The sequence below is a fragment of the Xenopus tropicalis genome, chromosome 8 (genome assembly GCF_000004195.4).
Source record: "Xenopus tropicalis strain Nigerian chromosome 8, UCB_Xtro_10.0, whole genome shotgun sequence".
Lineage (NCBI taxonomy): Eukaryota > Metazoa > Chordata > Amphibia > Anura > Pipidae > Xenopus > Xenopus tropicalis.
Window position 1 is genome coordinate 101,839,777 of NC_030684.2, and position 16,303 is coordinate 101,856,079.

At 41.2% G+C, this 16,303-nt stretch overlaps 1 long non-coding RNA gene across 2 annotated transcripts in view; it reads right to left on the reverse strand.

The window, feature by feature from the left end:
- Nucleotides 1-14,674, reverse strand: part of LOC105948236 — a 123,190-nt gene extending 108,516 nt beyond the window's left edge. Inside the window, exon 1 of one of the 2 annotated variants that reach the window (XR_001925197.2) lies at nucleotides 14,074-14,674. This is a non-coding gene — a long non-coding RNA (uncharacterized LOC105948236). The remainder of the gene's footprint in view (nucleotides 1-14,073) is intronic. The other variant, XR_001171653.3, reaches the window with a different exon arrangement.
- Between the last annotated feature and the right edge of the window lie 1,629 nt (nucleotides 14,675-16,303).

Here is a 16,303-nt window from a genome sequence, read left to right on the forward strand (position 1 = left end):
CAGAGCACAGCATGCAGGGGAAGACAGAGGTATCACTCGTTCATAAAATATAGCAGACATTTAAAAGGGGCCCTTATAAGTCTGGGAACCTTAGGCCTTGTTAATATGGCAAGAAATTCTAGTGGTACATTAAAATTGTTTTGCTTTCAACTGATTAACAATGGAAGGAAATAACATAGATTTATGTACCACTGGAATTGGCCCTATTTATAACTTTGGAAAATGCACAGAACTGTTGGCATGTCTGAAGTTGATATGCCCTTTATCAGTTTCATTTAGTATTTTTACTGGCATGTCTGGGGTTAATATGCCCTTTATCAATTTAATGTAGTCATACTGGCACCTTTGAAGTTAATATGTCCTTTATTCTTTTTATTTAGTGATTATACAGGCACATCTGGGGCATGTAAAGTGGGTGTGGCATGTGGGGTGTGGTCACAAAGCAGGCGTGGCCAAAACATTTTTGCCGCACTACTAGCGTCATATATTTTTGTCCCTCTTTCTCTTAATGAAATGTTGGGAGGTATGCTATAGGGAGCTCCAATAAAGGGGCCATTTCCACATATAGGATTTATTTTTAGCCCAAAGCGAAACCAGCACCGTATATTATTCATAATTGCCTACAAAATTAGGGTTTTTCCCATTTATCCTATATGTCTCCTTTAAAGGGCACCTATCACAGGAAATGTATTTTTCTCATGAGAGGTGCCAGATAAATACTGTTTTGTTCGAGTGCTATGTTGCCCACTAATGATAGGCCAATCTGTCCCGTTTTCCAAAACTGCTGAAAAATTCACATAACAGCGACTGCATTACTGCTGCAACCGCAACTTTTTTTGACGTGACTGCAACTTTTCCCTCCCTAGGTGAATTTTTGTCACAGCAAATTATTGCGGCAGTTAAAAAAATTCACCAGTGGCGAAATGTGGAATTTCGCAGAGAATCCATGCCCACAGCAGGAAGGAGCCCCAGGTAAAGGGGACCATTTTGGGACTCAAAAAATACAAATATTGAGGAGAGTCCCAGCTCTTTCATTATACAAATGCACGAGATGTCGCACGACATGTCGCATACATATATGTGGCTGCTTCCGGTGCGGGTGGCATAACACTCTCTAGGGGCCAAAATAGTATTTTGTTTCCCACTGATGATGGTGGTGGGGTTGAAAAATTTTCCTATAATAAGTGCCCTTTAAGATAAAATGTACATATGTCATAAAACCATCTTAATACTTATTGTGGTTGTTAGACAAGGAAAGGTTAGAATACATTGGGGTGCTGAAAAGAAGTAATGGGGTCACATGGAAGCAACTAATAATACTCCTCTCAATTCTAAACTGCATTTTAAATTCCCTAATCTGTCTGTATGTGGGAAGAAACCAGAGTACTTGGAAAAAAGCCACAGGGAGAACATACAAACTCCTTGCAGATAATGCCAAAGCTAAAATCAAACTCAGGTGACTATGTATAAGCTACACACATGGCAACATAGAAAGTTAGGCTGAAAAAGACATATGTCCATCACGTTCAACCATAATGCCTATACACATAGTAAGGCATAAATAAAAAGGGATATCTATATGAGTATATCTCAAATGAGCAGATCTTTCGCCGATATGCCCATTTTGATGTGAGCAACATTGGGTCCCAACAACAAGGATACCGGCCATTCGAGCAAAGACCGCATCAATGAGCTGATGCGGTCATCACTCCAATGAGATATTTAAACCTGTCCGAACGATATCTGGACGATTTTTGTAAAGACAATCCACCAGAGTGCCACGTATACAGGCTCTCAACTCAGATTGAAAGAATTGGCAGCTAAAACCTGCCTGAGTATGGCCACCTTTAGCCATAAGTTACTCACAAAAAAAGTGTCTCATACCTATATATGCATTATATATTATAATTAAAATTATTTATCCTTTCATCAAGACCTCTACACAGTCTGTAACTTGTGATGCAGGTTCATTAGATGAGTCCCCTGATCCACACGCACACATTATATGTGCCCTAACACACAGCCAGGGGCATTTTCATGCGAAATTGTTATTGTTTTCCCCAGCCAGAGTGCAGGCACTATTAGCCCACACCTCCAGTGGGAGGACCAGTTTTATTATGGTAGGTGCCCTTTAAGTAAGAAGAAGGTTGTGTTTGCACAGCAGTGCTGGAGCCCAGAGACAAGGGACTGGCATTGGCGCTTTGGGAAAATAATAAAAAACTGTCTTTTCCAACTCTTGAGCAGTCTGTCCCTTAGTGCTAGTTGTTGTAGCAGTCTGTCAGAGAATTCTTGCTGAATTATACCTCAGTGTGTTTGTGCCCCACAACCTATATTTGGCACTTAATAGTGCTTTCTTATGCACCATTGGCTAAAGCAGTATTGTTCTGAGGTGGAAAGGTTAACTGAATATATGTGTTGTCTATGTCAGGGCTGTGCAACTGGAGGCCCACGGGTCAGATGTGACCAAATGATTCTTATTGCCCCCAGTATGCTCAGGGGCTTCATAGACTTCACTATATGAAATGATCATTTTAACTGAATACAGCCCACCAACATGCTGTTGCAAATGTAGCCCACTACATTTAATAAGTTGGACAGCACTGGGCTACATAAATATACAGTAATACAACTAACAAAGGCAGTGCCCCTTGGGCAATCATAGATCCACATGGGGAATATGTTTTTATTCATATAGCAAAACTGACAAACAGCCACAAATGTATATATATACAGTATAATATAGTCAATATAATTAGTGGGTAAAGATTTGTGGCAGTGTGTATAGGAGGTTCCCTGACATAAGTTATGGGAGTTCTATAAAATAAGTGACATATTATGTTACTGACACATCTCTCTGGATGCAGAAACACTTCCTGTTTCCCAAGATGCAATAGTTTATATTTACTGAGTAGTTTAATGACCAACAATGAAGCAGCCTGGCCATTGCCAGAATAATGAATGAGCTGCGCTGTTCCTACACCCACCTGCACCCTTACTAGAAGGAAACTGCCCCCCCCCCCCATACATAACTTGTATATAACATTTCACCAGCTGAGGCCAAACCCCTTCCTACCCCTGAGGGTGGGTATAACCCCCATCTCTGCCCACTATTCAGGCCAAGGAAGGGACACCCTACCTGCTAAGGAGCCCCGGTTACATCTGATTTAGCAGCAGCAGGTAGATAACCCATGGTAGATGAATTAATGGATCATTCCAACAGAACAGTAAAGCAATGTTCTATTTACACAATGATCTGTGTAGGTACTGCTCATATAAGGGCAAACTAATGGCATATAAACCTCACTCATTAACAGGGTACATTTCCCCTTTAAGAGTGGCTCCTGCCTTACACTCAGTGACATCAGCGCTGTGACAGTTATTCAGTTGGTTGGCATTGTAGTGAGAGGTAAGTGATCTTCCCTTCTGAGAGATTATTTGGCAAAAAAACTTTATTTTATTCCAAAAAGAGTGGAAATATTGATAGTGATGTGCCCCTGAGACTAGTGGGGGTTGGATTTTAGTTTATTTGGGCAGAATTCGTCTAAAATGGGCTTTGGAGATGACCTTAATGCTGGCTCTGGCTGAGGGACACAACCAATATTGACAGTTGGGGGGGATAGCAGCAAAACACACTCCCCCATAAAGTATAATTATTAATATAATCATTTGGGTTGCCATGTGCTGTACTGGGCAGTATTTATTTTTCTCTAGAAATGATGATTTTAGCACCTTGTACCCTCAAATGGCTGCCCTGCTTTGATGTATTAAGTGGTACTAAGGCAAAGCAATGGCAGTAGTCTAAAGGCTATTATATCCAGCAGAATTGCACTATTTAGCCTTGGTAAATACACAGTGTTAGAATATTCAATTATTATTCCATGAATATCCAATTTAGCGCCTATGTTCATAAATCCTGGAGCAGAAATGATTTCCCCTTTATGCCTCTCTCCAACTGTCACTGTCACATTGTTTACTATGGAAACGCTGCGTGCTTTACTACTTCTATGTTTTGGAGTTGGGGTTAAATCCAACGCAGTGGTTTCTAAACTGGGGGGGTAGTTTCCTTAGGGAACCCAAAGTGGTTGGCTGGGGGGCAGGGCAACCCTGAAGGCGGGGCATCAGTAAAGATTCCTTCCCCCAAACTGCTGCCACTCTTACAGCTTTGAAGCTACACCCCCAAAAACTTGAATAACATAATTATGAGGTCACCCCCAATGAAACAGCAACATTTGTTGGATGACCCCAAAAGTGGGAGGGGCCAACAACTGCCAATCAAATTTCACCCATTGACTTTAATGGGGAAATTTAAACTGCTGCCACACTTACAGCTACACTCCCCAAACTTGAATCACATAGTCATGGGGTGAGCCTGAATGAAAATATGATGATTGTTGGATGCACAAAAGTGGGCGGAGCTGTGAACAGCCAATTCGGATTTTACCTATTGACTTGGCGGAAATTCAACCTGCTGCCATTCTCACAGTAATAACCCCAGGGTCCCCAAACTTTTCATAGTTGGTCACTAGGGGGCCGCAGTTTTTGTTTTGAAAAGTGGGCGGAGCCACCAACAGCCAATCAGATTTCACCTATTGATTTTAATTGGTTTGGTGCCAGGGTTCCCAAACTTTTTTTTTAAACTGGGCGGAGCCACTAGCAGCCAATCAGATTTTACCTATTGACTTTTAATGGGGAAATTCAACCTGCTGCCATTCTCACAGTATTAACCCCAGGGTCCCCAAACTTTTCACAGTTGGTCACTAGGAGACTGCAGTTTTAGTTTTGCAGCCAATCAGATTCACCTATTGAATTTTATTGGTTTGATGCCAGGGTTCCCAAACTTTGCACAGTCAGTCACTGGGTGACTTCGTACTCAAGGTTAGAAAAAGTGGGCGGGGCCACCAAAAGCCAATGACATTTCTTTCATTGCTTTCAGTGGGGAAATGTTAACTGCTGCCATTCTTTACATATTAATACTAAGGTCCCCAAACTTTGCAGTTCAAAAATAGGAAAAGTGGCTTGGGCCACTAACAGCCAATCAGATTTCATCCATTGAATTTTATTGGTTTAAATTTAAAATGCTGCCTTTCTCACACTTTTTATGCCAGGGTGCCCACTCTTTGTCACTGGGTGACTTCGACTCAAGGTTAGAAAAAGTGGGCGGGGCCACCAACCACCAATCACAATTTACCTATTGACTTTTATTGGTTTAAATTTAAACTGCTGCCGTTCTTTAACTATTAATCCTAGGGTCCCTAAATTTTGCAGAGTGTGTAACTGGGTAACTGCAGTTCCAGGTTAGAAAAAGGGGGTGGAGCCACCAACCGCCAATCAGATGTCACTCGTTGACTTTCAGTGGGGAAATTTAAATTGCTGCCATTCAGACACTATTAAAACCAGGGACCCCAAACTTTGCACAGTGGTTTTTACTATATAACTGTGGTCCAAGGTTAGAAAAAGTGGGCAGAACCAACAACACACTTCACATTTTTCAACCCAACATGAAGTTTGTTCTCAAACTTCCCTTTCTAGTTTACTAAATGCATTCTGTCTGAAGTTTATTTGCTCTTATATTATATTCTATGGTCTCTCTATCCAGATTGCTATACTGCTGAGCTACTGTACCTGCGGTTTGTGCGACTGGCGACTTTAATTGCTATTCCTGAGCGATTTAGTGGCTTCCCCTTTAGTTCGATCAATTCTATTCTGGTCTGAGCTTGGGAAAAGCCACTTTCGACTGAGGGTCTCCCTTGGGTGCCCCGGCCTTGTGCCGGTCCTCAAGTGTGAGGAACCCCTCACTATACGAACCAGAAGAGTTTAACATCTGGCACTTCTGGTTCCAACGGCACCTTCTGGCACACATCTTTTAGAGGTAATCTAACTGATCTTTAACCATTTGTTATGTAGCAAGTCTGCCCAGAATACTATTTAATACTCATATAATGCCCCTTTGTATCACTTGCCTTTAGGTGGCTGTACTTTGAGGCAGCAGAATGCCAGAGGTAAAGGTAAGGAATAACTTTATTCTTCCATTTTAAGTAAAGGGAAAATGGATCTCTGCACTCATCTAAAGTGCTCTCTCTCTCTCATTCATTCTCCTTGAGTGCTTGGTCTCATTATACACGATTTGACACCTTGCATCATTTTTATATATATATATATATATATACTGTATGTCCTTTAATTTAATGGTAATGGCACTCAGGGTGCTTTAAAGGGTTTTGTTGCCAAGGAGCATTTGTAGATGGGGACAAATTGCTTAATATAACCCCCCAAACACTATGAATGGGAATTAAGAAATTGTGAGCAATAAGTGTCCATTACAGGACCAGATGCTTACAGTCAATTCCCATGAAAAGTGTATCCTCTTACCCTACTATACACACTATACTAGTTAAAACCTCTTCCTCATTGCTTACTAGACACAATATCCTTATTACAGACTCTCCCTCTGATACCATCTTACCGTACTATCAGTATTTTCCTCTATTTTGTCCTCCTATACTTACTACTTATGTTACAGCTTTTACTGATAGCATCTTGCCATATTATACACACACACCATCCGACAGTCTTTCACCCAATATTATCTTGCCTTACATTAAAATAAATAAAGCACCCCATCTTTCAGTTACAGGTTCTTGCCCTGAAATCATCTTGCCTTGTTTTACCTTGTTATTATTATTTAGCACATATTTATAAAATGCCAACATATTCCAAAGTGTTGTACAATAGATGAGTGTATCCTGTGTATGAGTGTATACTGAATACAAATGGTAAATAGGGCCCTGCCCAAAAAAACTAAAACTAAAAAGTGCCACAGAAAAACGCTTTCTTTGAGACTATTTTGTATTACTTCTTACTATATACACTGTCCTCTTCCCTAGCAGCATATACTTAGGATCTTCCCTGGCAGCATATAGATCCATTGAGAATTGAGTGCCTAACGTTCTTGTACCTACAGGTGCTTTTCGCAGTCCTGGAGGACTATATTCATCAGCAGAGCTTCGATGAGGCCATTTATGGCTACTACGGTAAGTATTGCACTTAAGATCAGTAACTTTGCATTTTTGGCCCCAGAAATATAAAGGTGTCACACCCAACATTCCCTTGTAAATATTCAGAACTTTTCTTCTGCTAAAATTCTTTCCTTTTATCTGTGTAGTGCCAACCCACTTTTTAGTAAGTCCTGTCCAGTTTCAGGGCTGCTAATTCTCTGGCAAACAGTGAGATGACTTGGTGCATACAATAGGGGGCACGGTAGTGTAATTACCAGGGGACCATGGGATGGGGGTGAGGCCCATGAATCTTTTACTTTGGGGAGGGGGATCAGAACAATGCTATTACCGCTGATGGGACAACTATATTAAAGGAGAGGTTATACACTATTTATCAATTACAGTCACTGGTAGTATCTAGCAAATCATACCCCTCCAATAATATGGGGATTCATTCTCCTTTAACTGAATAGTACACTGCAGTACATGACACCAGTATATGATGGTTTCATTTAACCCAAAATTTATTGGGAAAAGTGGAAACATGGCCACTGTCCTTGGCAAAGGCCTCTGTGCTGGTTTCTTATATGTGACTGGTTCCCTCTGTTAGCTCAGTGTTTAATGGCAATGTGTTTCCCTGCAGAACATCAATACATTCGAAGATTTCCGGACATCGACGACTGGTAAGTAACATGAAAATGATCTCATCAATTATCTTACCTTTCCCAGATTAGATTGTAAGCTCTTTGGGAAAATTAAGAAGAGCAAATCCTCTAATTTTGCCTTGATTTTTCTTTTTCATCTTTTCCTAAAACTATTATTTTGCCTAAAATGTTTATTTTTTAGTTGATTATTATTTTAATAGTATACAGGTATAGGACGCGTTATCCAGAATGCTCGGGACCATGGGTATTCTGGATAAGGGGTCTTTCCATAATTTGGATCTCCATACCTTAAGTCTACTAAAAAATCAATAAAAAATTAATTAAACCCAATAGGATTGTTTTGCATCCAATAAGGATTATTTATATCTTGGTTGGGATCAATTACAAGGTACTGTTATTATTACAGAGAAAAAGGCACATTTTGTCTTTGCCCCATATTGTATCTGTTAAAATGAATAAGTGCACGTACAGTATAAATACAGTGAAATAGTAGGTAGGAAGTGTCACTAATGATCTGTTGGGATTTTGCTTTTTAGGGATCATTTCATCAATCAATATTATATTGATTATGATGTTGAACATCTGAGGGACATGGCCCACTTCATTGTAATGGATGCCTATAGGGTAAGGAATCCAAAGGAGACGTTGAGATAAACAGAGAAGACAATTCAATTGCAAATATTTTGTGTGACTCTAAATGATGAAATGGGGAAAATTACATTAAAAACAGGGAATAACATGAGCAAATCCAGACCCTCACTGTACACAACTAAAGCTATTCCCATTATGCAGTTTAAAGGATAATGGGTTTCAATATACCCCTGTGCCAGTGTGTACAAAGTTAATATGGGTGAGCAGAAACTAATAAGAAAGGAGAATGTGTGAGTTTTGGCTACTGTGTCCTGTAAACCAGGAGTAGCTGAAAAATTCAGAAGGCCAAGCCACCCTTTAAATAATTGCCCCTTGTGGCTAATAGTAAAACTAAAGCAAAGTTGCTTTATCGGTCTGATTTCAAGGGGAACAGCTATGACGTAGAGATCCCTTTCATTACATTATTACATTACATTAACATTTATTTATAAAGCGCCAACATATTCCGCAGCGCTGTACAATATGTGGGTTACATACATTGGACATACAGAGTAACATATAAAGCAATCAGTAACCAATACAAGAGGTGAAGATAAATTGGTACCTTCCTTTATGTTACAGAAACAACTTGAGGAGCTGGAGATCACGCTTTATGGCATCCATAAAGTCCTGGCTTTGTCGGAAGTAAGTATCATTAATATTATATTCGTTATTATTAGTGAGGTTATTTATTGTATCAACTGTAACCCTATTATTATAATTTGTGAGTTTATTACTCACCATATCCCCAGCAACAGCCCTTAATAATATTATCAGTGCTATTTCTTTTATGCCCTCTAAGTACTAATACTGTGCTGCTGTTACAAATCAGCATAGTTTAATGCAGAGTCTTGTCTCTCACAGGAGGAGCATGATGTGGAGCATATTCTGGCCCAATATGAAGAGACGCAGCAAGCCCGGCGAGTAAGTCCTATTCTCTAATTTGCAATGTAATGCAGTAACTACTAACACCATTGTTAAATGCATATTTAAAAGTAACTTTTTTCTCACCCCCTTGCTCACAGGTTGTGGGATCTAGACTCGAAGGCTTGCATAATAAGATTGTGGCAAGGCAGAAGGAGCTGGAGGAAGCTGCTAAGTAAGTATTATACATGTGATACATTTCCTATTCAATTTCTGACACATAGGAATACATTGAAAAGAGTGTCAGCTGTCACTCCAGCATTTTGCTAAACACCTACATTGCAATAAATTTGTGTCCAAACATTATATTATGCCGCCAGTATTAGTGTTTCTGGTCTAAAAACTTTTGAAACAGAATACAACATTGACTCATATTTTAATTTATTTTTGCGCAGGATCAAATCAGAAGAACAACAAGAGGAACCCCCTGTGGTGGTGGTGGTGCCCAGGCTGAGCACCAGGAGAAGGCTTACAAAAGCCATAAAGAAGAAATTTCAGAGGATTCGGGTAAGCTATTTAATGTCATTTTCTTTTAGACCATCTTTATCATACCACATAATCCACTTAGGATTTCATAGGTATAACTAAAGATTAAATTACGAATATGCAGCCACAACCCCTTATACAGTACCTGCCATTGGCCATATAATGTCATATTCCCATAAACCATCTTTAATATCTCAGTCATATCATTCTGTGTTTTCAGCCATAATAATTAACAAAATCATACAGAGGGGTATGTTTTATTGTCATTATCCCTTCTAATACAAACTAGGCTGGGCATTTTTACAGTGACATTCCAAATGGCTGATATGCTGTAGGCCCAGAATAAGTCTTTGATATCGAAAACAACAAATTACATATCTGTCATTTATTCTGTTTTTAAACATTTACCAGTTTCTTCTTTTATTTTCAGCGTTCCACCAGACGAGTCCTTCTGGATTTTATCTCCCTTTTCCGAGACCCTCCACCTCCCTGACCCTCCTGTTTTTTTATCCCTTCTGTGTCTGTGTGCATTTGTGTGTATGTGTATGTATGTGTGTGTGTATGTGTGTATGTATGTGTGTATGTATGTGTATGTATGTGTGTGTGTATGAATGTGTTTGTGTGTTTATGTATGCATGTGTGTGTGTGTGTGTGTGTATGTATGAATGTATGTATGTATGTATGTATGTGTGTGTGTTTTTTGTATGTGTGTGTATGTGTGCCTTTCTATTTGCATGGATTTCTGAGTGTGTATAGTTGTATGTTTTGCATTATGCATGTGTATATGTGCATTTGTATGTGTAAATGTGTAGGTCTGAGTGTATGGGTGCATTTGTGTGCCTGGTGTGTGCATGATGTGTAGGTCTGAGTGTATGGGTGTATTTGTGTGCCTGGTGTGTGCATGATGTGTAGGTCTGAGTGTATGGGTGCATTTGTGTGCCTGGTGTGTGCATGATGTGTAGGTCTGAGTGTATGGGTGCATTTGTGTGCCTGGTGTGTGCATGATGTGTAGGTCTGAGTGTATGGGTGCAAGTGTGCCTGGTGTGTGCATGATGTGTGCCTAGCCATGATCCAGGGTGTAATACTGATTGCCATTTGGAGTCAGAAAGGAATTTTTCCCTTCAGTGCAGATTGGCCGAGCGCTAAGGGTTTTTGCCTTTCTCTGGATCATCGCTTGTTTAGGTCTCTGTGCATCCCATGAACCCAGCTGCTGCTCCCGGCATCATTTTGGCTCCTCCCATCGTGCAGGCCTAGCCAGAAGGTATTGGTTCACCCCTAGGGCGGGGCTAGAGCCATTTTTGCACACTAAAGGGCAGGGAGAGGGATAAGGTAGGTTTCTCGTGGGCGCACTACCCAATCCCTGCCCTTTAGCTGAGCCATGTTTGGGAGCCACAGCTGGCATTAGGGAATGCCCAATATTTTATTATTTATGGCTGTGATATTAATAAATCCTGTGATTCCAGCAGATTTATCCATAACCATGTCTCTGTGTTGTTATTGAATACATATGGTGCTGGTACATATTGAGGGGATAAGGGGGGGTTCTAGAGCAACAGTTTTTTTGGCCGCCACGGTCAGTGACCGCCATTTTAAAGCTGGAAAGAGGCAGGCAAATAATTCAAATACTATTAAAAAAAAAGAAATAATGAAAACCAATAGCACAGTTTCAAAGAATGGGGAATTCTATAACATACGTTATACAAACGTTATTTTATTAATATATTGTAGTGAGAAGTGTTCCCCCATTGTAAAATATAGGGATATTTTAAGTCACAGAGGAGTTCTATGACCATATAAACGCACAAGGGCAAATTCCTTTTAAATAGGTCACGGAGCTCTGAGGGGGTACATTATTTATTATAATACACGTTTCAGTTAGTCATGTGACAGAAATGACATCACCAAGCACTGATTATAACCAATCGCATCACTAATCTCGATTTATAAGGATATAATTTACAAGATATTCATTCTTATGTAGTACATGTATGGGATCCCTTATCCGGAAACCCGTTATCCAGAAAGCTCAGAATTACGGAAAGCCTGTCTCCCATAGACTCCATTTTAATCAAATAATTCAGAATTTTAAAACTGATTTCCTTTTTCTCTATAATAATAAAACAGTACCTGATCCCAACTAAGATATAATTATCCCTTATTGGGGGCAGAACAGTCCTATTGGGTTTATTTAATGGTTAAATGATTCCCTTTTCTCTGTAGTAATAATAAAGCAGTACCTGTGCTTTACCTGTGTGTGGAAATCATTTAACCATTAAATAAACCCAATAGGGTTGTTCTGCCCCCAATAAGGGGTAATTATATCTTAGTTGGGATCAAGTACAGGTACTGTTTTATTATTACAGAGAAAAGGGAATCATTTAACCATTAAATAAACCCAATAGGGCTGTTCTGCCCCCAATAAGGGGTAATTATATCTTAGTTGGGATCAAGTACAGGTACTGTTTTATTATTACAGAGAAAAGGGAATCATTTAACCATTAAATAAACCCAATAGGACTGTTCTGCCCCAATAAGGGGTAATTATATCTTAGTTGGGATCAAGTACAAGGTACTGTTTTATTATTACAGAGAAAAAGGAAATAATTTTTAAAAATTGGAATTATTTGCTTATAATGGAGTCTATGGGAGATGGCCTTTCTGTAATTCAGAACTTTCTGGATATTTGGTTTCTGGATAAGGGGTCCGATACCTGTACTCACAGACCTTTATAAATATGCCCTGCGTGCCCCACCTCCACGACCACTGTATTGTTGCCAGTCCATTATAAACTGTAATTTAAACCATTGTATATTATAAATGACCCTCATGTTTAGCCTGAGACAGTGGAAGCTCAATCAATAAGACCTTCTGTGCCATTAATGAATGCAAGGAAAACAAGGTGACAAAATACCCATTGATACCAATGTATTTTGTGCAAAAAAGTCACCGCCAAAAAAAAATTAGCACAAACACACACACACACATACATACACACACATATATACATATACATACACACACACACACACACATACACAGCGCGAAGCTGCCGCTGAAGACGCCGGGGGCTGTGCTGTTCCGTTCAGTTCCGTGCTGTGCTGGCTACCAATGTACTGGGGTGGGGGGCCCTGCTGGCTACCAATGTACTGGGGTGGGGGGCCCTGCTGGCTACCAATGTACTAGGGGGGGCCCTGCTGGCTACCAATGTACTAGGGGGGCCCTGCTGGTTACCAATGTACTAGGGGGGGCACTGCTGGCTACCAATGTACTAGGGGGGGCACTGCTGGCTACCAATGTACTAGGGGGGCCCAGCTGGCTACCAATGTACTAGGGGGGGCACTGCTGGCTACCAATGTACTAGGGGGGGCACTGCTGTCTACCAATATACTAGGGGGGCACTGCTGTCTACCAATGTACTGGGGGGGGCACTGCTGGCTACCAATGTACTAGGGGGGGCACTGCTGGCTACCAATGTACTAGGGGGGTACTGCTGGCTACCAATGTACTAGGGGGGGCACTGCTGGCTACCAATGTACTAGGGGGGGCACTGCTGGCTACCAATGTACTAGGGGGGGGCACTGCTGGCTACCAATGTACTAGGGGGGCACTGCTGGCTACCAATGTACTGGGGGGGCACTGCTGGCTACCAATGTACTGGGGGGGCACTGCTGGCTGTGATTCCTTTGCAGTGGTGGGAGGGGGGCCCAGAAAATTTTCTTGTGAGGGGCCCCGTGATTTCTGATGGCGGCCCTGAGCATACCCCCCAACTGTCCTGCTTTTCGCGGGACAATCCCGGTTTTACAGCGCGTCCCGCTGTCCCAGATTGTTCAATGAATGTCCCGCATTACGGAAATGCAGAACATAGCGTACCCCCCCCGAGGGCCCCCCAACCCCAATCACAGGGCCCCCCCACCCGACGACCTTCCCCGAGCGCGTAAATATAACGCATCGGGGCAGGAGCGTTCGGGCAGGGGGAGCGCCGCAAGGGTCGGGTCAAGGCCGCCGGGGCCCACCAGGATTTTTCCCGGTGTCCCGGTGGCCCAGTCCGACCCTGTTCCTAGTTAAGATCAGAAATATTGAATAAAACATATGCTAAATGATCCATTGAATGACACAGAATGTGAATAAAAGATTTTAGTTCATACTTGATGTGTTTAGCGTATCTTTAGCCATGTTATAAAGTACATCAGAGTATCTTTCTTATTTGAGCTCATAATTTCTTTATACCTTCAATATTTGAAACCTTAGAATTTAAGCCCATGAGGGCTGCACTTACATAAGGGCAGGTATGGGTGCTAAACCAGTTAAAGATTATCAGGCAAGAAGCAAGGTTAAACAAAGCAGTCGCAGACAGGACAATACCAGGTACTGACCAGTAGCAAGAAGAGGATTGAGGGAACCCAGGAGCTTCGGCAAGGCAAGGATCAGAGCTCAGGAACTGGATTCCGGATACAATCACAGCTCAGTATTTGCAGACCAAAGGCTGACCCATGAGCAGGCAGTGAGTTGAATGCAGCATTACAGTGTATGTGGGCAATCTCTGCTGGGAGGTGCCTGGAAATGAGCATCACCTGTGATTAATACAGATCAGCTGAGAGTAATGGGCAGAATCTGGGCTACAGACTGCAGAAGGAAAACTTCAGTACAGAGAATGGAGGTGCCTGCAGCCTGCAGAAGCCAGAACAGAGCGCAGGTTCACCTAGCAGTACAAGGGGCTGTACTTTCAACAGACACGTTAGTACTGTACTAAATCAGTATGCATTAAACAGAGCCCTCTATAGTCCTGGAGTCAAAAAGACCTAAAAACACAGTTAAGATAACAAAATCACTTGTACATAAATCACAGCAAAATATCTTATTTCTAGCAACTTTTCAGTTGGTCGTTGTTTTTGAATAATTTACCTTTCTCTTCTTTAGCCTTCCAAGCTTTCAAATGGAGGTCACTGACCCCAATGCCCAAAAAGCTTTTAAAAAAAAAGCAAAAAAAAATTTATTTTTATTGTTACTTATCTTTCTTTTCAGTCCCTCTCCTATTCATCTTCCAGTTTTTCATTCAAACTAAGTTGCTAATTGGATCCTAGCAACCAGATCGCTGCTGAAATTGTAAACTGGAGAGCAACTGAACAAAAAGCTTAATAATTCAAAAATCGCAAGTGACACAGAAAATAAAGATCAACTGCAACTTGTCTCAAAATATCACTATGGCGCACTAAACGTGTATCAAAGTTTAACTCGCCTTCAATCCATACTGCCCATTACCATTACTGTTGTATCATTTCATGTGTGTAGTTCAGAAGTTACTTTTAGTATACTGTAGATATAAGCAACAATACAAGTAATAGGGCAAATGTGTTCTGCACACTTTGTGCCTGGTCTGTCTGAATAGAACCCAATTCTGTCTGTCACCCCCTTCCCTTACTATATAAAGGAGACAATTTAATTCAGAAAATAAGTTATTACACAAACCTCATTTACTGCTGTTGAATCTCTCTCACACATAACCATATAAATGTCATACTTCCCCTTAATATAAAGCTAGAAAGCTCTTCTGAGATGCCTCGTGTCTTGGCTTATTGCACTGATTGTATTTTACCACAATGCACTCTGTTAGTTTGATAAAGGACCATTTCCATTTGATAATTCTGCCTGTCACCAAGGCACCTTAATTGGACCTGTGAGGTGCTACCTTCCATTTCTCAATTTTACTATATAGCCTATTTGGAAAGGAAATGTAAACCCATAAAACAAATGAATAATACAACAGGATCATCTCCTGGTTAGTGCTTCTGAGTGGCCTGATAGTTGGGTGAAAACTTCAGAAGAAGAGGAAAGGCTTTTATTGTTGCTCTGTGTGTAGTGATGAGCGAAACTGTGAAACTTTTTTGATGTGCACAGCTTTTTTGGACGCAACTGCAACTTTTTTGCCGTGACACAACTTTTTTCTCACTTGTCGAATTTTTTTGTACCACCAAATTTTTGCAGCGGTTACACAAAAAATTTGCTAATGGTGAAATGCACAATTTCACAGCAAATCTATACCTGTCGAAAAATTTCACTCATCACTATTTGTGTCACATGACTCTTTAATTAGTCTTGAGTGTTTATGTTTTTTTTAATAAAAGTAGACTTGGGTAGAACCATGCTTAAAGTGCTTTCAGAATGTATAAGCCATGCTCAGCCACAGTACCAGGCCCGGATTTGTGGCGAGGCCACAAAGGCCCAGGCCTAGGGCGGCAACAATTTTGGGGCGGCATGCCGCCCGCCACACCGAAATTCTAAAATTTGCTGCCATACGGAGCAATGGGGACCTCTCCCCACTGCTCCGTATGCTAGTATAAACAGAAGCACATGCGCCCTGCGAGGGGGAGGGGGGGTGTTCGCGAATGTGTGTAGACCGTAATGCGCATGCGCAAGGGAGCAACCTATGGGGCGGCCGGATTACAAATTCGGCGCTGCACAGTACAACACACAGTGAATGCCACAGGGCAACAACAGCGATGCTAGGAATCTACAGTGCTCATGTTATGTGGCCTTCAGCCTATCTCCTAATGCATTACCCACATGCAAAATAATAGGGTGCTTTACGCATTTTGAAGCTGTGAC